At 40.2% G+C, this 26791-nt stretch overlaps 2 long non-coding RNA genes across 2 annotated transcripts; one reads left to right on the top strand and one right to left on the bottom strand.

Moving 5' to 3' along the window:
* Nucleotides 1-8372: 8372 nt before the first annotated feature.
* Nucleotides 8373-13098, top strand: LOC124118886. Its single transcript, XR_006858548.2, has 5 exons — nt 8373-8499; nt 10565-10722; nt 12344-12454; nt 12837-12893; nt 13050-13098. It is a non-coding gene; the product is annotated as an uncharacterized LOC124118886 (long non-coding RNA).
* An 8906-nt stretch (nt 13099-22004) lies between these two features.
* LOC124118882 lies at nt 22005-24559 on the bottom strand. Its single transcript, XR_006858547.2, has 3 exons — nt 24480-24559; nt 22992-23127; nt 22005-22142 (listed from the first exon to the last, which is right to left on the bottom strand). It is a non-coding gene; the product is annotated as an uncharacterized LOC124118882 (long non-coding RNA).
* Nucleotides 24560-26791: the final 2232 nt, after the last annotated feature.

Raw genomic sequence — 26791 nt, 5'->3', positions numbered from 1 at the left:
CAAATGATTGAATAATTATAGCACAACATCCTTCAAATGATTGAATAATTATAGCACAACATCCTGTGTACTGGTTGGATAATTATAGCACAACCTCCTGTATACTGATTGGATAATTATAGCACAACATCCTTCAAATGATTGAATAATTATAGCACAACATCCTGTGTACTGGTTGGATAATTATAACACAACCTCCTGTATACTGATTGGATAATTATAACACAACATCTGTGTACTGGTTGGATAATTATAGCACAACATTATATTCGTAGTACTACCTCCTGTATACTGATTGGATAATTGTAGTACTACCTCCTGTATACTGATTGGATAATTGTAGTAGTACCTCCTGTATACTGATTGGATAATTGTAGTACTATCTCCTTTTTTACTGATTGGATTATTGTAGTAGTACCTCCTGGATACTGATTGGATACTTGTAGTAGTACCTCCTGTATGCTGATTTGATAACTGTAGTTCTACCTCCTGAATACTGATTGGATAATTGTATTAGTACCTCCTGTTTACTGATTGGATACTTGTGGCACAGACTGGGGTTAGGCAACCCCTGTCACATCAGCTATAAGAATGAAATGATCATCTCTGTTTCAGAAGGCATTTAAAAAAATTCAAACATGTGCAAATAAATTGGTCTTCTCCCTAAACTCCGGAAATACTACAGGGATAGTATTCAAACACAGATTTATACGCGCGCAACAACCCCCAAACTAGAACTAAACACTAACCCCATGAACTTCCAAAAACAAACGAAATTTCTGGGATTGATCTTAACTGAACACCTCACCTGGGATGCTCACATTAAACACCTAATATATAGATGCACTAGAGAGCTAAACACACTACGCGGCTTGACTGGCGCCAACTGGGGAGCCTCCAAAGATACCCTAATAGCATTGTACAAATCACTAATAAGATCCAAAATAGACTGTGTATGTCAAGTTTACAACACTCTAAACTCAAAATTAACAGGGCACACCGCGCACATCACTGCAGACTTTACCAGGCGAAATCCCTCTGGATTACAATAAATGTTTGTGCCTCCAACTAAGATAACCCACAAATAAAAAAAAACTCTTAAAAGTAACATAAGTCCTCAGACTCCATGCGCTAGCTCGAAAAACACCCCTCTTTGTCCCCATCTCTCAGCGCATAGTAAATAACTAAAAAAACACCCAATCTAAACGATTTAAAACAAAATACAGCACCAAATAATTCTTTGATACCCAAACTGAAAATCTCCCAAAATAAACATAACACTCTCCACTAAACTAAATAAAGAAACTGACCCAAATACCGCCAAATCCAGAACACTAGCATACATTTACGAAAAATGGCCAAATTGGTGTCACTTCTACACAGACAGGTCCTCTAACCCGGACACGAAACATACAGGTTTCAGCACCCACGTCCACAAACATACAAGAGGAAGCAGATCCTACACTCAATGTTCAGCAGAACTAATGGGAATAGCAACAGCCCTACACAGCGCCCAAACTAAAAACACACTTCAAACTAAAAATACTTCAAGTACTTAAAAGCGCCACAAATCTTATCAAATTAGTCAAAGAGATAGCACTAATGTGGATCCTTGCTCACGTCGTTGTGTATGGCAACGAACACGTCGACAAAACAGCCAAATTAGCAGTAAAACTAGAAGAAATAAGCATTAACCTACCAATATCTAAAACCGAAATAAAAAATATCACTAAGGAAAAATCTTCAAAAAGTGGCAAACTAAATATGAGAATCAAACAGCAAATTAAAACACTTGCTACAAAAGCCACTCACAAAAACAAAAACCTGTCACAGAACCAAAAGAATTGATAGGGCAATAACCGAATTTCAAACAGGCCACACTAAGATAAACTCCTACCTACACCTTATTAAAAAACATCAACTGGTAAATGCCCACATAGTAACAGAAAGCCTGAACACGTATTACTACACTGCACACATCTTAAATAATCAAAGAAGCTACAAATAAAACAAAAATCCCAAATCTATAAACACACAAAACCACACAAAGTCCCCCAGTCCCCTCACCTTTAGGTATGGCATATCTCAAAATTCCAAAACTTCCACCCAAATAACAACCTCAATAAATGGCTGGGCGGGCCCGTGAACGAAATACGCATTATGTCGGAAAGCGCACGCTAAATCCCCTACGGTTAGTAAGTGTTGAGGTGAGGTGAAATGGGGTTTAACGTCGCGTCCAAGATTATTGCACTTATATAGCGACGTGCATGCATGTGTGTGTGTGTGGCTGCTTGTACTAGTCCGGACTGATGCCGATTTATAGTGCTAGCTCACTAAGATACCATGCCGCAGTTTAACATGAATACCCCACTCAGACACAGTATATTGACGCCGAGCCGACCAGTCCTTGTTTTAGCCCCTTAATGCCGAGCGCTAGACAGGGTAACAACAAGTACCATCTTTTAACGTCTTTTGGTATGACGCGGCCGGGGAGGCGGTCCTACAGAAAGTAAGTAAGTCTGTTGCACGAGGCACGGAAAGCAAACTCGCTCAAACGTTGCACATTTTACATGTATAACCTGCCGTCCACGGTGACACATCCTGGTTACTGCTTACAATTAAACGTCACGGCCACATGATTTATTGATCGGGTACATATTTACAGTATCGCATGAATTCAGGTTTTGAGGATAGAAGAAAGGGACATAACTCCTCAATGCTTTGAATTGTTATTGATTAACTGGTCTCCCCTTATACCTACAAAAGCAATACTACCGACCCTGACTGCTGAGGCCGCAATAAAACTGAGAGGTGGCGGGTTCGCCTTGCACCTCACTCGTACAAATACATGTACATACAAGCTTTTCCACTTGATCAGATTCCCATCAACGAATTTAGAACTGCTTAATTTATTATTCATGAATCATTTCCCCTCTGTTGTGAAAGGAAACAGTTGTATGCATGCACAGTGTCGTGAATATGAATGTCACCGACAGAGAATAATCAGTGTTAAGTGTATGGGCGTCAAAGGCAGAACAGCAGCGATAGGTGTTCGCGAAACGGTATGCATGTCCTGCTCCACCGGTGGCATCAACTGAGTCACTCCTCGCTTGATACAGGAGCTAGGGACCGATCATTTGCTATTCTGTGGTGGAGTGTGTGATTGTATAGTCAAAACTAAAATATCACCGAAAATTCTTGAAAATTACTAAGCTTCAGACTATTTTAAGAAATAGAATTGCCTGCCACAAAAACTACATGGCTGTGAGGTATTTTTCTTTAAAAGGTTCAGGCGAATAGTTTTAAATTATAAAATATCTAGTTTTGTAGTCTCAGAATATCAAATGGTCGGTCCCTTGCGGATGGCAACACTGTACCGGGAACGAAATTTGCATATCATAGCACTTCACTCTTCATGATGCATCTTTGTAGGGATAAGAGATTCGCGTCATGAAGCAAGCTGTTCTCTGCGCGCTGCACATCACTGACAACAGGCAGGAACGGTTGATTAAAATGTTAAAGACAGGAGCAATAAGTTATACAGCCATAAATTGACAAAAACAATTGATACTAAACAGTAACAAATATGATGTGACTACATATTTACACGTCATATATATAGAATTGGCGTCTATAAAACAGATTCGACAAAGTACTGGCTTGAAGTTTTAGAAAAAGTGGGTTATCAAAGTTCATGAGTTTAATAAATATACTTTTTGTAATTTATAACATTTGTCAAACGTAGAATAAAAACTTTTAAACTTTTTAATCCGAAAATCTTCATGAAGGTTCCAATTGCTGTGCTGTCCTGTTTCTGCAACGGAAAAATATTAATGTTTTTCTCCTTTTTCGGGGGAAACAATAATACATGTAGGTCTTGTAATATGCTTCCGTCATTTTGTGTAGCACCTGTACATTCCGTTTCTTTTACTTCTATCGTTCCATGGTTCCGTTCAATTTGGCACAGCTCCCATGGCCAAAACCTATGAAATGTGGCAAATATAACATTTGTTACATTTGACCACTTTTTAATAGGCATTGTGTCGTCACAGCTTTCGGCCATGGGAGCCGTATCAATTTACACGTTGTTCCATTTTTGTGGAAGCCTCGGTGTCAGAGTGGGTTAGATCGCTGAATTTGTGCGCTTGCGATTAGGTGCCTCACTCAGAGAAGTATGGTTTCGAATCCCAGATGAGACAATAGCCAAACACAAGTACCAGACTTTGTGCTTTACATTTGGCTGGTTTGTTGTTTAACGCCGCACTCAGCAATATTCCAGCTATATGTCGGCGGTCTGAAAGTAATCGATTCTGGACCAGACAATCCAGTGATTAAGATCATGAGCATGGATCCAAGCAATTGGGATCGATGACATGCATCAACCAAGTCAGCGAGACTGACCTCCCGATCCCGTTAGTCGCCTTTTACGACAAGCATAGTCGCCTTTTCCGGCAATCATGGGTTACTGAAGATCTATTCTACAAAGAAAGTGTTATCCCAAATATAACATATGTTACATTCTGATAACACTTATGCACTATTTTAATACCAATACACAAAAGTGTCACAATGGTATCCCAAAGTGTATAGAAAGGCTCATTAAAGCTGCGTTTGCCAAGCTTAGAAATATGCATTCATCTAACTGTGAAATTTGTACAAAATGTGTGTACCATGTTCGGAGAAAACGGTGCACTTTGTACACAACACGTTATTGATTTACGTGAGTTACATGGTATCCACACGTAGTTTTATTCACTGATAATTTAACTTATGAGCATAGTTGTGCAATGGTATTTAGAGACAACCTTTTCTTTATTATCTATATGTAAAGTAACGTGTTACTTATACCAAAGGAGAAAAGGAGGGTTGACACCGTTACTTAAGCAAGGTTACAATATATCAGTTTGTCTCGCTGATAAACCAAAAGGGTGATAAATGTCCATTATCTCTATCTAAAGTATTTTGTAGAGAAGTTGTCATTCAAAAATGAAGACATGGCAAAATTGAAAGGTGCATATGCTTTATAATTGTATAAGTTACATAAAAACCATGGCGCAGTATTGAAATACTCCACATCTGGAAATATACAATATCCCGTAATAATGTCTGTAATGCAAAGCCCATCTGTGCATTCGGCACCTGATTTCTTTGTTCATGAATAATTGTGGCCACGCCATATTTCAGCAACTGTTAAAAACGATTTGACATGTACTCGTAGATTGAGCGTCATCTGGTATCAAATGTACATTTATTATTTGCTTATGCAGAAATGCTGATTTTTCTGACTGATAACTCCTACCGATAGGCGTTATGTCCTTATGCACAGATCGTATTGTTTAATCAGAACAGATCACAGGCCCGTACGGCATACACTCATTACAAGTGTATATAGTCTGTATAATTATACGTCCATTTCAAATTGCGTTTCAGTGATGGAGTTATGATAGTTTACGGTAGTTTCGCATGAATAAACCTATTTCGCAAATCCTGAAAAAACTAAATACTTATGAAGGACAATAACAAGACCTATCTTGGCTTAGTGGCGTTGGTGCGCAACATATTTTATTTGTTCAAAATTTCTATTTGTGGAAAGTCTCTTCCAGCAGGTGTTTAGGTGTGTGTATGCACGTGTGTGTGTGCGTGTGTGTGTGTGCGTGCGTGTGTGTGCGTGTGCGCGTGTATGTGTGTGTGTGTGTGCGTGCGTGCGTGTGTGTGTGTGCGTGTGTGTGTGTGTGTGTGTGCGTGCGTGCGTGTGAGTCTCTGTGTGTGTGTGTTTGCGTGCTTGTGTGCGCGCGTGCAGGCTTGCGTGGGTGTCTGTTTGTGGTGCGATGTGGTGTTTTTTTCTTTCTTCTCAGCACAAAATTTTGAGGTACATCATGTTTAAATGCATGATACTTTTTATGTTTCCTTTGTAATTCATCCCACCTTGCGTTGTGTAAAAATATCATGATACATGAAAATTAAATTAAAAACTTCACATTTTCAAAAGGAATCACATATATGATATACAACGGACAAATGTATCAGAGAAGGTAATTTTTAATCATTAATGTCCAAAGAAGGATTTTAATTAACGGTGGTAACCATAATTTGTTCCAAGCACCTACGGTATTCGGTAATAACATCAACAGTTTAAATCATAAGTCCCAAGCACGAGAATCTGATGGCACACAAGTTCAGTAGCGTGTATGGCCACCATGTGCGTTGACAACTGCAACACACCGCCTCCGCATGGACCTTGTGATGCTTGTGAACACATGATTGTGAAGACGACGCCATTGTTGCTGCAAAATGGTGGAAAGATCTTGCAAATTCTGTGGTTGGTTCTGGAGAGTGCGCAGACTTCAGCCAAGAGCATCCGAGATGTGTTCAATGGGATTGAGGTCGGGAGACCTTGACGGCCAGTCCATGACGTTGACTCCCGCATTCTGAATTGCTGTGTGGGGTCTGGCATTGTCGTGTTTGAAGACCAAACCGGGTCCATGTGCTGCCATAAAAGGCAGAAGTTCTGCTGCCAGTACCTGGTCGCGATAAGTAGCAGCGTTGAGGTTGCCACGGATGACAAGAAGCCTGGAACGTGCATTGCCACAGAAAGCATCCCACACCTTGACACTTCCGCCTCGCAATGTCAACTTCCTGTACACAACACTGGGCGTAACGTTCATGACGGCGCCTCCACACCATCTCCCTACCATCAGCAAATCGAAGATTAGATCTGGATTCATCACTGAAGACGACTTGATTCCAATTGAGTCCATCGTAAGTGTCGCTGTGCCCACAATTGACGTTGACGTCTGTGTAATTGAGTCAGAATCGGCCCGCAGTATGGCCGTCGTGCTTGAAGGTGAGCAGTTCTCAGACGGTTTCGAACAGTTTGCGCTCTCAGTCTACCCTTAAACAGTAACTGTTCATTTCTGGTTGATGTAGCCGTCAAAAATCGGTTACGGAGGTGACGTAAGACAATCTGACGATCCTCTGCATGTGACGTCACACGTGGTCGATCTGGCCGAGGGCGATCAGCGGTGGTACCCGTTTGCTGTAGATGTGTCTGTAAATCATAAACAGTCCGTCGACTACAACCCATCGTCCTTGCGACTTCAGCTGCGGGCGTTCCCGTCTGCAACATGCCGATGGCACGTTCATGTTGCACATTTGAAAGGCGTGGCATGACAAATGGCCGTAACGACTTTCTTTCTTATGTTTTTCTTTTTTATGTTAATGACTGCTAACAAGTATGGCTGAAAACACGTGCGGTATTATGGTCACGTGACCAGTTGTACGTGTAAAAGCACTTTTGTCACTATAGTGCTGTGCACATGATTTTGATCGATTCACCTGCACAAAAACGGGTGGTATCTGAAGACAATACGTGGCCATTACTGTTTAAATACACAATAAGGGCCCATAATGATAACTGGTCAAAATGTTACAATTTTAGGATTGTGAAGTTTTTAATTTGGTTCAGTATATATATATTAACACGATTCGCCTACTAAACATTCATCTGGTGAAGGAGCAAGAAGTAGATCTGAAACGTCGTACAAAGAATAAAAGAAAAAAGCTGTTGCTATCCAAAGAAAGGGGTCATGTATTCATGTTCTCCCAACTTCTACCCAAGACTATATAATGCTTACTGCCACTGGAGATGAAATTGTGCTCTATTCAGATTATAGGTGTTCCCCCATTATTGTGTTTTATAAAGTTTTGAATATTGTTTCTTTGCTAAAATAGTTTTGTTGCCCTTTCATGAGTTTGCTTGTTTGTTGTTTAAAGCCGCACACAGCAATATTCAAGCTGTATGACGGTAGCCTGTAAATGATCGAGTCTGCACCAGACAATCCTGTGATCTACTCTACTAGGATACGATGACATGCACGTCCCGAGTTAGCAAGCTTTACCACCCGATCACATCAGTCGCCACTTACGACAAGTACAGTCGCCTCTTAAGACAAGCATAGCTTGCTGAAGACCAAATCGAGCCCAGATCTTCACGGGTATGCTGTCATTTAACATTGTAATTAATTAATATATTTTAATTACATAGCTTATGCTCGTCACTGTATGACTGAACACTTCAGATTATGTTATTTTTCACTCATTGATTCATTTGATATTCTGTCTTCCTTACTGTATGTATCATATGTTTGAAATGTAATCCCTGTGTGGAATAGAACCAGTCAATTTTAAAGAACATCATCATATGTTATCACCATCATCCTCGGTCCGTTCCAGATGTTTTCATTTCCACCACTCCCCAATAATAGGTGGTGAAAAGGTTTTTTAAAAATCCATCGTGTGGTGACAGATATATCAGACAACCTGAACAGAGCTGAGAGCACCAAGCGGACCTACCACCTTCTGTTGCCAAGGGCGTATCAGTCAACAGTGATAATTCCACACCTTTTGTAAGTGTTTGTCCATGTTTGATATTCCACTTTGACGGTATAAATACAGCTGCATTTCTCTCCACGAAACTGTTGGAAGGGAACACCATTCTCGGTAAGTCGTTTGCCATTATGTTCAATGATTTAAATATGTTTATGTGTGCATTTTGCAGTGTTTAAAATTGAGAGTAAGTGAGATAAACAACAATCTATGAGATCTAGAGTTAAACTTGGGCATGTAAAGGAAGGTCCTGTTATTTAATAAGGTGCCTTTTTGAGGCTAATTGGTTCTTTTAATCTTTGAGTTATGTTTGAAAATCAAAAGCATTGTTTGTTTGTTTGTTGTTCAACGCCGCTCTCCACAATATTCCAGCTTTTTGACGGCGGTCTGTAATTAATCGAGTCCTGACCAGATAATCCAACACATCATGAGCATCGATCCACGCTATTGGGATTCGATGACATGCATCTACCAAGTCAGCGAGCCTGACCCCCGATCCCGTTAGTCGCCTCTTACGGCAAGCATGGGTTGCGGAAGACCTATTCTACTCAAAATCTCAAAAGCATTGATACAAGTTGAGTGTCTTACGAGATGTAGATAAAGGCATAAGAAGCATATTGAAAAAAACTACAATTTGGGTTACGGATATGCTCAAAGTAAGAGTGTTATAAAAAGGTCTGTTTTACTCATTGTAACCAAAAGTATGCTGTCAAGTTCCGGGTAGGAAAGAATGTCAGCATGAGAACGTGTACTGTCACTTTCATACCGATACCGACGGTATCGTTGTATACCGATATCGTTGTATAAAGATACCCGTGCTCGTGGGTTTCACCAAAGTGGTAAACGTCTGAGACCTGCATCACTTCGGGCTTTCCTCCTACATTACTGACTGACTGACTGAGTATGGTTTTACGTCGCTTCTAGCAATATTCCAGCAATATCACGGCTTCACACATTGTGCCCATGTCGGGAATCGAACCTGGTCTTCGGCGTGACGAGCGAACGCTTTAACCACAAGGCTCCCGACCGCCCCCATTTTATATTTGAGGGTTGCTACTATATATGAGAAAAGGACTTTGTGTAGCGGGATTACATTGGAATCAATAGTCTAATCACACTCTTAAGTAGACAAATATGACGAGATTATTAAACATTCCAGGCGTATGAAAACATACTGTGGCTTAAATCAGGTGATTGTTTCATTTATTCACATATCTTGACAGGCCAAACTATTAGATCAGGGAAAAGGCGGCTGTTTCAAACGACATGGTCAGTAGTTTCCTGAGAATAAATGCGAGTTAGACACCCGAAGACATGGAATTTGTGGAAGTGAGTGAGTGAGTGAATTGGGTTTAACGCTGCTTTTAAGTATTCCAGTCATATTACGGCGTGTCAGCTTAATATTGGAGGAAAGCCCGAAGTGATGCGGGTCTCAGACGTTTAGCACTTCGGTGAAACCCACGAGCAAGGGTATGGTGCTGACAAACCTAGAAACATAACCGGGGTGAACCGGGATTCGAACCCACAATCATAGGTTTGTGGCGTGCCCAAGGGACGCAACTCTGCACAGCGAATCGCGGCGCCTTAGACGACTGGGCCACCCGTGCCCCCTTGTGGAAGTGAGATCGTGCGTAGTAAGTGGTTCACTCCTGGTGATACAGTGGAGCAGAAAGGGAATGTCTTTTACGTTATGATGAAAGTGTCATAACTGTGTTAACGCTATTTACTGGTTAAATCGAACCTAATCGACAGCTTACTCAGCGTCGTGTATCATCACGTAGCAGGGGCCATAACAAAGACTGACTCTGATCTGAAAGGTGACACAAAAGAAGCAGTTCTGTAGGTTCAATACTCACACCTTACCATCAAAATAATGTTACAAAACTGATGAGTTTCTCACATTTGTAGCTGGTTGCTATTTCGAATTAAATAAGTAAGCGACTGGTACGACTTTGACGATAAACATCAAACAACAAACAAACAAACAAACAAATATAGATATGGTTGACTTATATTATGAACCCATTTCTTCACGGTATTTTAGATACGTCGGCATAACTTAGCTCATACATGAGCACTGTTGTGGTGTGTTTTTTGTTGAATCAGGTCGTTTGGGCAAATTATGATTGTATCACTTAAATGAAGCATTCTTGACTTAATGTGATGTTATATGTTACAGAAGGATGAAATATTTGGTGGCACTTCTGCTGGTTTTTGTCTTGATCGCCGAATACGAACAGCAGAGGGTAAAGATTAAAGCAAAGTACAGAAATGGAGTATGGAAAGTTAAAATAAGAAAAGGCTGGCTCAGAAGGGCAGAAAAATATGAATTTGCTGGTATGTTATTTCAGTTGCAGCTGAAACTTTATTTCCATCCCATAACATATTAAACCAGCATGGCAGGAGTGTATGAGTATGTTTTTACGCCGCTTGTAACAATTTTCCAGCAATACCACTGCGGGGGACACACGAAATGGGCTTAACATATTGTATCTATCTGGGGAATTGAACCCTCGGCTTACATGCGACGAGCAAACGCCTTAATCACTAGACTACCCAACCGCCGATTCGAGAAAAAATACCGGGAGAATGTAAGAGAGTGTGAATTTGGTTTACCCCATTCTAGAATACCACTTAGATCAGACATGTCAGCTTTATGTGGGGGGAACGGCGGAATTGATGCAGATCTAACACGTTTTTAACTACCACTTTGATAAGACCCTCAAGCCCTGGTACTGAAAAACAAGAAACGTAAACAGGGCGACACTTGCATTCGAACCCCCAAGTGACGCTGTAACCTCAGCGCCTTTATCATGTAACTTGTACACATAACCTGAACTATACTGAAACGCATTGAATACGCACTAGAGGTAAACAGTTAAATTGACGCCAAAGCAAATTTGGTATGGCGTTGGCTGTGTACTACAATCCAACTCAGATAATAGTTCCTCATGAGTGAAGACAAGTGTCATTGGAAAGTACACAATTTTTACGTAGAGGAAATTGAACACACAAGGGGTCAAAAGACAGAGTCAGTTCCGGGTATGACCGCCCTTGGCTGCAGTGTATGCCACACAACGCCTTCTCATGGACACTATCAGTCTCTGGATAACAGCGTGTGGTGTCCTACGCCACTGACGTTGCACGACAAGTGCCAGCTCTCCAACGTTGGCGTTTGGAGGTTGACGTGCAATGCGCTGTCCCAGGTAGTCCCACTAGTGCTCAATTGGCGATATATCAAGAGATGATACAGACCATGGCATAACAGGTACGTTATTCTGTGCCAGGAAGTCCACAAAAGCACTTGTTGTGTCTGCTCCGGCGTCCTGTTGGAACGTATGCAGCTCTTGGTGTTGACAGAAACAGGACAGCGTGGCGTCCCTGTAGTAAACTGCAGTAACACGACCTATGCATACCGTAATACGTCCGTCGGCGTTCCTGGGGTGAAACCTGGATTCCCAGAGACGAGAACACCATGTCACCGTTGTCTGTGCCCTAGCGACAATTGTAGACGCGCATGTCGGTGCCTTAGGGTCAGAATCGAGCTTACGAAAGGATGACGGCACGTTCCCGTATCAGTATCAGTCTCGGCATTGCGTCCTCAGTGCAATTCCGCGGCTACAGCCTTTGAATGCCATCCCTTGTTACCCCATATCTGCACGAAAAGGAAATGAAAATTTGCATTTTTCGTGCTTTGTACGTGTAAAAACGTGTTTTTGAGCACTGTTCTCTTCTGCGTTTCGGTGACGACTCACAACAGCTATCAAACCTGACAACAGTTTAGTCCTAACTATGGGGTATTTTCGTTGTTCTTTTCCAACTATCATATTTTCATGGATTCATGTTGGTGCGTTTTCAAAACGGGTCAGTATATGTCCATGTTCAGGCGCTAATTTAATATAATGCGAAGGAGACTTATAAATTATGGACGTGTATGAATTGGTTCAATACTTTTTAGCTTCCCGGGCTGCCCGAGATGTCGATCATATCGACGAAGATCTTGATAAACGAGAGACTGACATTCTGGAAAATGGTCTTCAAAGCTTGCTGCAACAGGTTGTTGAGAAACGTAAGTACAATTGTTTATTATTTTTGATTTATTGTACGCTACATTCCAGCAATGAATATTACAGCTATATCATGGCGAAATGTAAATAATCGAATCTGGATCAGACAAACCAGCGGTTGATATCATAAGCAAAAGAAACGCTGTTGGGTATGACACGCCATCTACCGAGCCTGATCACCCGGTGCAGTGTGTCGACGCGTAGGACAAGTATAACTTAAGTTGCTGGGGACAAACTCAACCTCGAAATAAACTGTCAAAAAGACAGATATAAAACACATGTAAATATTTGGTCAGTACGTTTCCGATTGACGTAGCAATAGATTATTAAACTTGGTGAAAACTTTAAGGGTTTAGTAACAGAATTGGTATTCCATTGTTTTAGGCGAAAAAGCGGGAGATACTGAAGACACTGAATATGTTTGAGAGTCACTGACTATTGGTAAGTACTTTTCACCATGTTAACTCTATGTTACGTAATAAGGTGCATTATTTTGATATTTATATAAGCTATATCATCAATATTTCAAAACTTGTCATAATCACTAATTTCGGACTAAAAAGCTATAATTCTTCACCTTAACTTTCTGTATTTCAGACAACGTCGAAGTACCGGTACATAGACAATAAAGAGATGCATAAAGCAATTATGTCTTTGTTTTGCTCTTAGAAATGAAAGCGACAAACCTCTTCCCAAATATCTGTTGAAAGCAGAATTAATTGTACGATTCCGACTTGATCAACTGTATGTGTTTATGAATCGCTAAAGAATAGTAGTGACACCAGGTGTTCGCGAAGAGGTAAGCTTATCCTGCACCTGTTACAAACACATGGAGTGAATTTAAATCGAGTAGGAGATACATTCCAAACACCTTCACTTCTCGCTGATGTCAGATTTGAGATGTTGAATGGCAAATGCAAATTAGACAATTAAAATCCCTGTTCGGGGTCTTATGTAACAAAGTGGGGAGACCCAGGTCGACATCGATAAACGTTATGAACTTAAGTGAGGGTGGTCAGTCAAGATGCGATAAGATCATCCGTCATTGTCACGGTGGCTTGTAAAGAATCTGGGGCGGTCGGGTAGCCTAGTGGTTAAAGCGTTCGTTCGTCACGCCGGAGGCCCGGGTTCGATTCCCGACGTGGGTACAACGTGTGAAGCCCATTTGTGGTGTCTCCCGCTGTGATATTGCTGGAATATTGCTAAAAGCGGCGTCAAACCATACTCACTCACTCACTGTAAAGAATCTTGACTAGGAAAATCAGCGGCTGAAACCAGAGTAACGATTCACGGGACACGATGACAGGAAAACTGTCAAGTCACACAGCCTGATCATCCGATCACAAATATCACGGATACCGGAAACTGCATTTTTTTGCTGTGAAACTGTCGTCTCTTACGACCAGCAATTGGTGGTGGGGGCGTACTCTAAACCGGTTCCAGGAAGGTGAGCGAGAATGGCTTTGCGCTTTTTAAGCAATAATCCAGCAACAACACGACAGAGGACACCAGAATTTAGGCTTTTGGCGTGACAAGCTACGGTTTAAAGAATAGGCTCTCCATCGGTCAGTTCATGCAAAGAGTGCGTGAGTGAGTGAGTTGGGTTTAACGCCGCTTTTAACAGTATTCCAGTTATATCACTGCGTCTCAGCTTAATGTGTGAGGAAAGCCCGAAGTGATGCAGGTCTCAGACGTTTAGCACTTCGGTGAAACCCACGAGCACGGGTATGGTGCTGACATAACTAGAAACATAATCGGGGCGAACCGGGATTCGAACCCACAATCATAGGTTTCTGGCGTGCCCAAGGGACGCACATCGAATCGCGGCGCCTTAGACGACTGGGCCACCCGTGCCCCCTCATGCAAAGATGCCGAGTTAGTGTAAGAGTGCGTGAGATAACTATGGTTTAGCGCCTCTTTGAACTCGGTGTGTCAGTTTTATGCAGGTGGAAAGCAGTAAAGGGTGCAGGTCCTCGATGTTTAGCACTTTGATGACATCCGAAACCCACGAGTGCTGGTTTGTTCTGATAAACGTAGAAACATGATTTGCGTGCATCTGGCCATGTATACCACCACTATTCTTTTCAAGTACGCCTAAGTGATGCCACTCTTCACAGCGAACTACAGTGAGTGAGTGAGTGAGTGAGTGAGTGAGTATGGTTTTACGCCGCTTTTAGCAATATTCCAGCAATATCACGGCGGGGGACACCAGAAATGGGCTTCACACATTGTACCCATGTCGGGAATCGAACCCGGGTCTTCGGAGTGACGAGCGAACGCTTCAACCACTAGGCTACCCGACCGCCCGCGAACTACAGTGCCTAAGACAGCTTGGCCACTCGAGCCCCAGGGAATGTAAGAGTCTACCATGCGGCACTGACGCGGCGCCATGACGTAAACTTTGGAAGAGGAAGCTTTGGCTCTAGAACACATTCCTTTAATTAACAATCTCAACCTCCCTGAATACCAGCCAAACAACCCCAAAACATAAAAATAAACTGAAAATACATAAGTAAATAAAATAAATAAATAAATAAAATGGCATAATAATTTGCTGCAAGGAATACAACCCTTCTGACAATCTGGGTAATGCAGAAGGCTGCAGTGTTGGGGAGTCTTCACATTCTCCGAAAAGCTCTGGGTGGGTTTGACTTGGCAGTGCTTCCTGGGAAAAGTCCTATTCGCTGTCTGGGGGGCAAGGGCGCTGAGCTGATGATGAGCCTAACCCGCCTGACTGCCAGGATCACCAAAACCCTCTTTGCTGCATTTTCTTTATTTTAATCTGCTAATAGTAATAATAATAAAAGAGGACATATGATATATCAAAAGATCAATCCCACCATGTTTGAGAGGTGGTAACCTCTCTGCGACGAATCATAAGAAAATATTTTAATGACTCATGAAAGGGAATATATACATGTAAACCATATTTTTCATCTTACGCAAGAAACTTTGTAGTCAGTTTGTTTGCTAATAAAGTTATTCTACTAATTGCTTTTTCACACGTCACAAACTTTGAATGGTCTTGCTGTGTGCATGTGTGTCTGCGTGTGTGGGCATGTATGTCTGTCCGTGTGCGTGTGTTTTTGTGTGCTTACCCATTGATATCTCATGCCTCAGTTTTAATGAATAACCCACTCAGACTTCCTACACCGTTTCGAGCCGAAGGCAGGTATCATCTTTTTACGTCTTTTGGTACGTTCGATCTTCCGCTCTATGGGCAGACGCTCTTCCCACAGGATCACGGAGATCTCAAAGTGGGACTGGCAATAATACCATGATGCCTTGGATCATAGGAAGGTTCAATGTTAACATTAAGTTGAATTTAAACAGGAAATAGCTTTCAATATGTTCATTCTTTGGGTTGTTTTGTATTTATTATTTCATCAGGCATACCTTTCTTCTGGTCATAATTCTAGAAACCATCACTCCTGTCAGTATTGTACTATAAGAAAATATGTTACCACAATACTGTTAATATCACCTGCAAGAAAAACACAAATCATTGTATTCTCATATAAATCAAAATTCATATTCTTTTCTTATGGGGGGCACGGGTGGCCCAGTCGTCTAAGGCGCCCTTGGGCACGCCACAAACCAATGATTGTGGGTTCGAATCCCGGTTCGCCCCGATTATGTTTCTAGGTTTGTCAGCACCATACCCGTTCTCGTGGGTTTCACTGAAGTGGTAAACGTCTGAAACCTGCATCACTTCGGGCTTTCCTCCCACATTAAGCCGACACGCCGCGATATAACTGGAATACTGTTAAAAGCGGCGTTAAACCCAACTCTCTCACTCACTCTTTTCTTATGTACATCAGTATTAATGCAAAAATCGCCTATGTTGGCTAAGTTTCTAAAACCGTATGTGATAAATACGTAAATGAAAATAAATATTGTCAAATATAAAAGATATTTCGGTAAAAGTCTGTTGAATTCCTAAGTTGAAAGTGAATGTAGGTGATTTTTATCCAAAACGAATTAGTACCCAAAATCCAAGGCGATTTTTGTACCCAGGAAGAATATAGAATAAAGAATACAGAGCAAGATAACTGTTGCAATATAATTCAAGTAACATATGTCATATTTGGGATAACAATTTCTTAGTAAAGTACAAATTCTGGTACTTGTGTTTGGCTATTGTCCCATCTTGGATTCGAAACTATACTTCTCAGAGTGAGGCACCTAGTCGCCAGCACACAAAGTCAGCGATCTTAACCACTCAGCCATCGAGGCTTCCACAATAATAAAAGTCCGATAAATGGTTGTCTAGATCACGTACTTTGTGTACCCCTCTGACAAGTGTACATTGGCAGGGCTCCAATGGCCGAAAGCTATAAACACACAATGCCCTTTATAAAGTGGTCAAATGTAACAAATGTTATATTTGGGACAATACTTTCTTTGTAAAGTACAGATTCTCGCACTGACTTTGTGTGCTAGCGACTGGGTGCCTCACTCTGTCAGTGTGTGTTCGAATCCCGGACGTCACTTGAACAAAAAAGGTACTGGAATCTGTACTTCACAAGGAAAGTGTTATCCAAAATATAACAATTGTTACATTTGACCACTTTCTAATGGCACTGTGTGTTCAGAGATACTATTCATTTAAACAATTATATATATATTTTTACATGTATATTGCAAACACAAGTAAATGGGCAGAACATATGATAAAACATTTTACCAAGTTCATCATATGACTATGAAGACTATACGAGCTTAGAACGTCCTCTATTTTGACATACGTTTCATCGTCAAGATTATCAATTAGGGTCGAAAAGAATACGTCTCTCTGGAAGTATACATTCACAGTTTAAGATGACATGGTGAGAATAAATTTTAGCAAAGGTATTACATTTTGTAAATTCCTTTAATATTTTACTTCTGAATCCAATCCTTAATATATGCTGTATTTCTTCTCTCATGTCTGAATATAACATCACAACACATGAGGAGTAAGCGTTGTATGGATTTTATAGTGATTCATAAACATGATCTAGTGTTAATCGTACAACAGACACTGCTTCTGGTAGAGATCGGTACCGCCTCCGTGGTCTAGTGGTAGAACATCCGCCCGGAGAGCGGAAGGTCCGGGGTTCGATCCCCGGCCGCGTCATACCAAAAGACGTTAAAAGATGGTACTTGTTGTTACCCTGTCTGGCGCTCGGCATTAAGGGGCTAAAACAAGGACTGGTCGGCTCGGCGTCAGTATACTGTGTCTGAGTGGGGTATTCATGTTAAACTGCGGCATTGTATCTCAGTGGGCTAGCACTATAAATCGGCATCAGTCCGGACTAGTACAAGCAGCCACACAAACACACACACGTACATGCACGTCGCTATTTAAGTGCAATAATCTTGGACGCGACGTTAAACCCCATTTCACCTCACCTCACTTTTGGTAGAGATCTCTTATGAATATGGAAAGGATATTTATAATATCGAGACAGGCCAGTTCTACATGATAATTATATGCCCATACTTTTTCCTCGTGGTTAGTTATTACATTTAATATAATCTTTTCTCACTCATTCTTCACGGGGAAATTCACATACGAAGTTAAAATCTATGATGAAGTAATCTTTTGAAATCAACACACCATATAGTCTTTTACGTTGCTGTCATGAAAAACAGAGTGACAGAAACAGATGGGTTTGTATTCACTCAATCCCTCATCTCAAATAATATTGGTATAATTACAGAATATAGCTCGAGGCCGAACAATATCTGATTATGGTACATGTATGGTGGAATGTTCAATACCTATGGCATACAAGTAAGAAATTGTATTTTCGCTAAAACAATAGTTACAAAATGTTAACTCTCTGTTCACACTTTCGTAACGACCTGTTTAAATGCGTAAGGTATGACATGACATTCTTATCATGGTGACATACTTCCCGCCTTTGGATCTAAATAAGATTCATACATAAAAATGGGATTCACGTTTTCATACAAAAATGATAATCCCAACTCTTAACACTATCACAATAATAAAGTGAGTGTGTATGGTTCTTCGCCGCATTTAGAAATATTCCAGCAATATCACGGCTGGTGATACAGAATTTGTACCTATTTTGGAAATTGAACCCGGCTTTTTTGCGTGACGATCGAACGCTTTAACCTCTAGACCTCAATCTCCCTCAATCTCCCGATTTAGAGAGGTATCATAAGAAAACTTTAGTAAACAGTTCGATGTATTTGAAGGTTTGAACCAGTAACGTCTCTGGGATGAGGTTCTGCAAAATTGCTAAGTCCTCCTCAGCTTTTGTGGTATCTGCACTATCTGTGTCATCTTGACGCCTGAGAAACCTCTCCTTCAAATATGTACATGCGGGAGTTTGTGGAGAAAACATAGCGGTTTTGAAACAAATACGCTCAAAATAGCCTCATATTGAAGCTCCATTAAAATGAATTTATCTGAATGGATCTGGCTGATTGATGATTTTGATGATCAGCTTTGGGTAATGGAGGAGGAGACTTGATGTAGCCTCACGAAAGTCATGAAAGTATCATCTCTGTATCACTGTAATTTACTAGCTCCCTCGTGAGAAAGTCAATGTTAATACTGGAAAACACAGGCAGCTTTCCCTCTCTCAGTGTGGAACCTCAGTTGAAAATCAGAGCAAGTAACCGAATGAAACAATTATTAGAACTCTGTGGATTGTCTGTAACTGACTGACTGAGTATGGTTTTACGCCGCTTTTAGCAATATTCCAGCAATATCATGTCGGGGGACACCAGAAATCGGGATTGTCTGTGAAGGGTGTTGCTGTATATACAGTTGGTTATTAGGAATTCGTCTCATCTGAGTGCCCTCGGGATTCCTGTTGTATGGTGTGTAACCGTGCTTGCAATCTTTAGCTTTAGATCCGATGACGTTTGAGGCACTCGCTGTATATATGATGTTGGATGTGCCCCGTGGTGATCCTAAGCTCACTCACTCATTCTGTGATAAGTCTGGTAATGTTACTGTCCTTCGTTGGCAGGTTTCTATATATGTTTAATTGTATTTATTATATTTAACCCTTGTTAGTCGCGGTATGGCTGAAATATTGCCTATGTGACTTAAAATGTCAACTCACTCAGTCACTCACCTAAGCTCCTTGTGTTTTTTTGTTCCAGAGTTTGAGGCTGGTGAAGGTTCCTAAAGTATCCTGTGTTCGAAAGCATCCGTCTATTTTGCACGACCACATTCGATTTCATACAGAATATATTGATGGGATCGCAAAACATTCGCCCAATCGAATTTTTCCACATAAAACTTGCACTGTATGTGATTGTTAGCTCTATTGTCTTCATAGCATGGAAGTTCACTGATGGTTTATATGCGTTACTCCTGATATGAATTCAGTACCGATAGATCCATGTATGAAGTATCTTCGATCCCAGAGCATTCGTGTGGGCATGGAACATCGGAGAAAGCTTTATATATATATATATATATATATCACATCTGTATCATAGCAATATGTTATGCATAATATAAATAACTTCTGTATTTTTTTAATAAGTCACGCATAATAAAGTGAGTGAGTGAGGTAAAATTTAACGTCGCATTGGCATTATTTGAACCATGTAGCCACCGCATAATAAAAATAACATCTGTATCATATAAATATGTTATGCATAATATAAATTACATCTGTATCATATAAATATGTTATGCATAATATAAATAGCATCTGTATTATTTGAATAAGTCACGCATAATAAAGTGAGTGAGTGAGTGAGTGAGCTAAAATGTAAAGTCGCATCGGTATTATTTCAGCCATGTAGCGACCGCATAATAAAAATAACATCTGTATCATATAAATATGTTATGCATAATAAAAATAACATCTGTATCATATAAATATGTTGTGCATACTATAAATAACATCTGTATTATTTAAATAAGTCACGCGTAATAAAGTGAGTGAGTGAGTGAGGTAAAATGTAACGTCGCATCGGCATTATTTCAGCGACAGCATAATAAAAATAACATCTGTATTATGTAAATAAGACATGCAAAATATAGAAACACGCGCACAACATAACTGAAACGTGTTTATGAGTTCACCACACTACCAAGGTTTTATGAAAGAGGCAACAACTCTAAATGCTAATCGTCGAATGGTTCCATGCCATGAGCTTACAGTGACATGGCAGTAGATAGAATGTTTAGGTGCGACTCGTGTTCGCTGTGGTGCAAGTCCTTGTTGTGAAAAGGGCATGAATTAACCTTTAGTCGACATATTTAAGAAATAAACGATTAATTGGTGTTGTTTATCGCACAATAAAACACTGCAGGGAGAATAAACCGTGCATCTGCAAATCCTGCAGCTGTTGACATGGCATCACTACCTGCATCTGTTAAATCGGTAGATGTCGGCCTTACAGCACCTTCTGCATCTGCAAATCTTGAAGCTGTCGCCCTCGCATTACTAGTAAACGTCGGTACCTTAAATTACCTTCCAGACTTATAAAAGGATACATATGTACATTTGGTTATCAGTATATTATGATCTCCGTGTGACGATGTGAATGAACATAACTATGATTGCATGTGAGTGAAATGAACCTTCACATATTTATGTACGTGTATATCTATTTTGAAGTGGATGTTTCACGGCGTTTGTTCTGAATAACGTCGTCAATACACCCCCCTCACATACAACAACCCGTGTTATTAATGAACAGCCCCGGTTACACACCCTTTGGTGTTTACATTTCACAACTTTTGAGATACAATCGAGCATGCTCTTTCTACCAAGATTTCAAAGAGCATCATACAACTCTTGCTCAAACGTTGTTTTATCAAGGTTAAAGCTTTCAAAAAGTTTTATGGTAGACATGTGGAGGACATTTCCAAATTTGACGCATCAGTGACAAAAATGATGTCCGATGCAATTCCCCATTTTGACTTGTACCATATGGTCCCATGTTTTTTCAGGTGAACAATTGACTTGCCTTTGCATGTATTTGTGACGGACCCCACCGGTGGGGCAGGATACGCTCACCCTTTCGGAACACCTGGTATCATTACTATGTGATAGTGATTCATCAAACACATGCTCATGATGTAAATATAGTCTGCAAGAGCGTCACGCGCGTGGCAGACGGGTTCCACGCGAGTGACCAACCTGGTGCACACGGGTTGCGTCCCATGTTGCTCATGCGCGTAGGGGAATGAACTTAAGTACAGGCAGTGGTGAAGTTGCAGTCCGCTGCCTTGCAGATTGAGTGAGTGAGTGAGTGAGTTGGGTTTAACGCCGCTTTTAACATTATTCCAGTTATATCACGGCGTGTCAGCTTAATGTGGGAGAAAAGCCCGAAGTGATGCAGGTCTTAGACGTTTACCACTTCGGTGAAACCCACGAGCACGGGTATGGTGCTGACAAACATGGAAACATAATCGAGCGAACCGGGATTCGAACCCACAATCATAAGTTTCTGGCGTGACGCAACTCTGCACAGCGAATCGCGGCGCCTTAGACTGGGCCACCCGTGCCCCCCCCCCTTGCAGATAGAAAGGTTATGGTTGCTACATTGAACAAAAAACACAACTAGATTTTAATGTATTTAATTGTGCTCTTTCATCTTGGACACAAGAAGGTTGGCAAGCTGACCAAGTGTGCTCTGTCGACAGAAATGTTAGCCAAGCTTTTCTAATGGTCTTCGTTCCATGGTGTTGTCTGGCGTCAGCTGAAACATGGAAAACTATATACAGATACGAAGTTCACCTCTGTAAATAATTCAGTGATACATTGTTAAACCTGTTGAATTGTCGGAATAAACGAAGGATCGCGAGGATCCGGGGTAGAATAGGACTTCATCAACCCATGCTTGCCGTAAAAGGCGACTATACTTGCCGTAAGAGGCGACAAACGGGATCGGGTGGTCAGGGTCGCTGACGTTTGATGCATGTCATCGATCGCGCGATCCCAATTGCGTGGATCGATGCTCATGATGTCAGTGACTGGATTGTCTGGTCCAGACACAATTATTTACTGACCGCCGTCATACAGTCCGGCGTTCAACAACAAACCAACAAAAAATATTAATTACACTAGTCGTGGCTTTGATTAGAAAATGAAGAGCGAGTAATGACCATGATGCTCCGCTGGAACCGTCATCAGGTTCATATTCAAAATCTAAAATAATAATTTCCTGTAAATGCTGAAAACTAAATATATGTTTATTATATTTATACAAATATTATAATTCGACGTTCATTGGACCTTCATTAACACACCATGATATAGACTAGTCAGAATCGTACAATCGACTCTGCTTTTGGTAGAGATTCCATTTGAATATGGATTTTTGTCGCTTTTATTCTGTAAAATAACCTTTTGTCGGCAGAGAATTGAGTTTACTTCCTGTCACAGAAAGAAATTGTATGTATTGTAGTCCTAATCCACAAAATATATCATAGGATTCAAATTGTCCAAAGACTACTTCATTCCTCGCATTCTCTGTGTCCTGTATGTCCATATGGCTGGAATATCACAGAAACATATGCACTCACTAACTGTAAAAGTCGGAAATTACCTTTGACGCAATCGATCGTGTCACAATTCTTCCAGGGTTCCGACGTCCATCAAGGCCACCACGGCCACCAACATTCTGCGCCATGACATCCGGGGCACAGACGAGGACGAGGACGACAAGTAGGACGATCATTTTACTGAAGTTGAGAAACATTTTTACAGATGGAGGAAAGAATTACTAACGTTGCTTAGACCAATAAGAAGACATATGTATCCCTCCTTTACAAACTTAATTGTTGGTTGGTTGGTTTGTTGTTTAACGCCGCACTCAGCAATATTCCAGCTATATGACGGCGGTCTGTAAATAATCGAGTCTGGACCAGACAATCCAGTGATTAATATCATGAGCATCGATCCACGCAATTGGGATTGATGACATGCATCAACCAAGTTAGCGAGCCTGACTACCCGATCCCGTTAGTCGCCTTTTACGACAAGCAAAGTCACCTTTTACGGCAAGTATAGGTTCCTGAAGACCTATATTCTACCCCGGAATCTTCACGGGTCACAAACTTAATTGTAGATGAAAAACTAGTGCCTGTGTCTGTACTAGGTAACAGTGTTTGTTAGCCTGGTAGAATTGCACAGAGTCATGGAAAAATAAACAAATGTTAACGAGTTCGACATTGATAACACATCTTACCCTCATTCTCATTAGACTTGTATTTCCTTGGAAACGCTCTGACTAACTTTCGAACATTTTTTGAATAGCCAAAACGCACAAGATCTACAATTGCCAGATTCACGAAGATGGAATCTCTGATGTTCAATTAAAAAAGGTGAAGGTCGTTTCTAAATACACATCAAATATTCCTGGCCCATAACATTGACGAGAGACGATACAGGTATAATCGTAGTATATGCACACATATGTGTGTGTGTGTGTGTGTGTGTGTGTGCGTGTGCGTGTGCGTGTGTGTGTGTGTGTGTGTGTGTGTGTGAGAATTGGGTTTATACGCCGCTTTTAACAGTATTACAGTTATATCACAGCGTGTCAGCTTAATGTGGGAGGAAAGCCGGAAGTGATGCAGGTCTCAGACGTTTACCACTTCGGTGAAACCCACGAGCACTGGTATGGTGCTGACAAACCTAGAAACATAATCGGGGCGAACCGAGATTCGAACCCACAATCATAGGTTTCTGGCGTGCCCAAGGGACGTTACTCTGCACAGCGAATCGCGGCGCCTTAGACGACTGGGCCACCCGTGAAACCCACGAGCACGGGTATGGTGCTGACAAACATGGAAACATAATCGGGGCGAACCGGGATTCGAACCCACAATCATAGGTTTCTGGCGTGCCCAAGGGACGTTACTCTGCACAGCGAATCGCGGAGCCTTAGACGACTGGGCCACCCGTGCCCCCCAGAAAACAATGAAGACTCTGTCAAAACATGTTTTGATAATATACTGAACCGCAAAAGAAACGTCACCCCAAGTAACATTGCATGAAAAGTTGTCATATAGATATCAGCAGAAGAACAACGTACCTTCACTGCAGCTGGTCAGCAACTCACAGACACAATCAAACTGAGTTTTATTTATATAACAACCGAGCCATGAATGCATTCATTATATACAGATTGCATTGACGACTTTTGCTCGTCATGGAATTTACTGGTATTCTATGAACATGTTGCCATGACAATGATAAAACAGACGTCCCTTTTACGTTTGATGAAGTGTAGAACCAATTATTGATTTTTTACGGATTGCATCGTCGGTTTTGATTCATGATGAAATGGAATTGTACTATAACAATGCCTTAACTGTGTTCAAAAAGACGTGTCCGCTGGCATTACCTGTTTTATTTGATGAAGTATTTCCAAAGGCTTCAAATGTTTGGTGATGATTTAATTCATTACCATAAACAGTCCAAGTTCCATCAATACGTACAAACGTGTGAAGGCATCTAGATATCTGTTGAGTAATACTACACTAAATGACACTATCGAGATCCACATCACTGACAACAATACATGTACAGCTGATACTATACATAAAGAAAATCAAACGTAATGAAAATGAAAGTGTATTTTGTTGCATGTAATCGTACATTTTAGCATATAGAATCAAGTGAGATAGCTTTCAGGAAATAGTTTCCTTTAGATATGATTCAAATTAAATACATAATTTATACTTTTTTTCTGTGAATGTAGCAGTATAGTGGATGTCGTTTCATCAAGATCCACATCACTGACAACAATACAGCTGATACTATACATAAAGAATATCAGACGTAATGAAAATGAAAGTGTATTTTGTTGCATTTACTCTCACATTTTAGCATATAGAATCAAGTGAGATAGCTTTCAGGAAATAGTTTCCTTTAGATATGATTCAAATTAAATACATAATTTATACTTTTTTTCTGTGAATGTAGCAGTATAGTGGATGTCGTTTCATCAAGATCCATATCACTGACAACAATACAGCTGATACTATACATAAAGAATATCAGACGTAATGAAAATGAAAGTGTATTTTGTTGCATTTACTCTCACATTTTAGCATATAGAATCAAGTGAGATAGCTTTCAGGAAATAGTTTCCTTTAGATATGATTCAAATTAAATACATAATTTATACTTTTTTTCTGTGAATGTAGCAGTATAGTGGATGTCGTTTCATCAAGATCCATATCACTGACAACAATACAGCTGATACTATACATAAAGAATATCAGACGTAATGAAAATGAAAGTGTATTTTGTTGCATGTAATCGTACATTTTAGCATATAGAATCAAGTGAGATAGCTTTCAGGAAATAGTTTCCTTTAGATATGATTCAAATTAAATACATAATTTATACTTTTTTTCTGTGAATGTAGCAGTATAGTGGATGTCGTTTCATCAAGATCCATATCACTGACAACAATACAGCTGATACTATACATAAAGAATATCAGACGTAATGAAAATGAAAGTGTATTTTGTTGCATTTACTCTCACATTTTAGCATATAGAATCAAGTGAGATAGCTTTCAGGAAATAGTTTCCTTTAGATATGATTCAAATTAAATACATAATTTATACTTTTTTTCTGTGAATGTAGCAGTATAGTGGATGTCGTTTCATCAAGATCCATATCACTGACAACAATACAGCTGATACTATACATAAAGAATATCAGACGTAATGAAAATGAAAGTGTATTTTGTTGCATTTACTCTCACATTTTAGCATATAGAATCAAGTGAGATAGCTTTCAGGAAATAGTTTCCTTTAGATATGATTCAAATTAAATACATAATTTATACTTTTTTTCTGTGAATGTAGCAGTATAGTGGATGTCGTTTCATCAAGATCCATATCACTGACAACAATACAGCTGATACTATACATAAAGAATATCAGACGTAATGAAAATGAAAGTGTATTTTGTTGCATTTACTCTCACATTTTAGCATATAGAATCAAGTGAGATAGCTTTCAGGAAATAGTTTCCTTTAGATATGATTCAAATTAAATACATAATTTATACTTTTTTTCTGTGAATGTAGCAGTATAGTGGATGTCGTTTCATCAAGATCCACATCACTGACAACAATACAGCTGATACTATACATAAAGAATATCAGACGTAATGAAAATGAAAGTGTATTTTGTTGCATGTAATCGTACATTTTAGCATATAGAATCAAGTGAGATAGCTTTCAGGAAATAGTTTCCTTTAGATATGATTCAAATTAAATACATAATTTATACTTTTTTTCTGTGAATGTAGCAGTATAGTGGATGTCGTTTCATCAAGATCCATATCACTGACAACAATACAGCTGATACTATACATAAAGAATAT

Source organism: Haliotis rufescens, unplaced genomic scaffold, assembly GCF_023055435.1.
Source record: "Haliotis rufescens isolate VD_foot unplaced genomic scaffold, xgHalRufe1.0.p SCAF_14, whole genome shotgun sequence".
In the NCBI taxonomy this organism is placed as follows: Eukaryota; Metazoa; Mollusca; class Gastropoda; order Lepetellida; family Haliotidae; genus Haliotis; species Haliotis rufescens.
This window is presented reverse-complemented; position numbering and strand designations above follow the sequence as displayed.